This window comes from Ovis canadensis, chromosome 6 (assembly GCF_042477335.2).
Source record: "Ovis canadensis isolate MfBH-ARS-UI-01 breed Bighorn chromosome 6, ARS-UI_OviCan_v2, whole genome shotgun sequence".
NCBI classification, from domain to species: domain Eukaryota; kingdom Metazoa; phylum Chordata; class Mammalia; order Artiodactyla; family Bovidae; genus Ovis; species Ovis canadensis.
The window spans coordinates 54,455,135-54,456,905 of NC_091250.1; the positions used below are offsets into that span (position 1 = coordinate 54,455,135).

Consider the following 1,771-nt stretch of genomic DNA (forward strand, 5'->3'; position numbering starts at 1 on the left):
ACTGAAAGGAGTAGAGATTCTTTTCCCATTGAATTCTACTCAAGGTATTTTTCCCCAAAATAAGTTGTGAACCATGGTATAAAGGAGAAAAGAGACCTCAAAAACAGGGCGATTGAGCACAAGAGGAGAAAAGAAAAAGACTGCAACTTGATCCCAGGGACTGGAGAAAATGAAAAAGGTGGGAATCCATCAGCATTCCATTAGTCATCATCATCTTCATCTTCTTCACCTTCATCCTTATCCCCGTCTTCATCAATATCTTCCAATCCTTCTTCCTCTTCATTGTCATTGCCATCTTCTTCTCTTTGCCCTTCCTCATCATCCATGTCAGGAACCAAGTAGCCCTGTAGTGGATTTGGCCAAATATCATCTTTGATGACCTCTCCTAACTCATCTGTACCTGAATCAGAATGATCAGTAAACCAGGTGAAGAAGCTTCCTGGTTCCTCATGCTATCTATTCCTGCTGGCCTTATTCTGTGTTTGACTTGATCATTTCATCGAATCCTTTCCAGATTTCCATTTGATTTCAGTGGACTTTGAAGATGGTTCACCACTCTCATTCAGATGAAATTCTTTGAAGAGAATTTTATTTTCGAAGTAAGGGTTTTCATCAAAATAAAAATCTATTCTGTAACCTGATTTAATGTCTTCAAATTCTATCACTTCAACTCTTGTCAAATAATGCAGCACCTCTTCATCCTCCTCTTCAATCAATGCAGACACTTGTGGATGGTTAAAAATTTTTGTTACCCCCAAATCTGGGATTTTGGCAATCAATTCCAACCTCTTCTGAAAAAATGGTTGGCAGAGTTTGTTATATTTCTATTCTACTTTCAAAATCTCACTGGCTTGTTCATTAAGTCTGTCTATTTCATTTTGTACTTCATCAGTATGTACAGTTGCTTCTTGCTGTTCTTTTTCTTCCTTTGGCAAGTTTGAAGAACCAGAGGCCTTGCCTGGCCTGGAGGCAGGAGTTGGCCTCGCTTTCTTTGGTTTCTTTGCTTGAGGTGTACGTGAAGACTGGTGTTTGGGGGCCATGCTGGGAAAAAAAGCCAAGAATCCTCCCAGGGGAAGAGAGAGGTACTGCGAGCTCAGAGAACTCTAAACATTATGTTTTGTTTCAGGAAAATGTTAGCATTTTTGTGTGCGTGTGTGTGTGTGTGTGTGTGTGTGTGGTGTTTTTTTTTTTTTTGCCTAAGCATTTGCTTCCAGGAGATGGAAAGTGGAAGACAGATCACACATAAAGATGGCTTAATATCATCCTCATCCAGCATAGGAGGACTGGCTGGGAGCAGGAGTTGAGATCAGCTTGGACAGTTGAGATCAGCTTGGACCAGCACAGCACCATTTTGGCAGGCCCACTTTGGCAAGCTATTTCCTGTATACAGGGCTAACTAACTCTAAATAAACAAGCATTTTAGGAATGAGCTGTCAGATCATGATGACTGTCAGGAGCCTAGGACCAGATCATACCTTGTGGGTGGAGATGGATTTTCCCAGGATGGGAAAGGATGTTGTCCCTGGAAGGGTTGTGGGAAAAGATTAGTCCCAGGTTGGGACATAAGATGGGGCTTAAATAAAGGGTAGAAGGAGTTGAGAGAAATATGCTCTTCTTTACCCTCTTTTCTTCTGAGGCTGGTAGGGCAATAGATGGACATCAGTTCTAGGTGAAATGTTTGTGGGAATTAGACAAGAACTCAGGAACAGATTCTGGTTTGAATAGCTAAATCTAAAAGAGGAGCTGCTTCTAGATAATCCTGAAAGGAATC

The 1,771-nt window shown here is 41.3% G+C and overlaps 1 pseudogene; it reads right to left on the reverse strand.

The window, feature by feature from the left end:
- Positions 1-200: 200 nt before the first annotated feature.
- LOC138442895 (protein SET-like) lies at positions 201-1,040 on the reverse strand (annotated as a pseudogene).
- Positions 1,041-1,771: the final 731 nt, after the last annotated feature.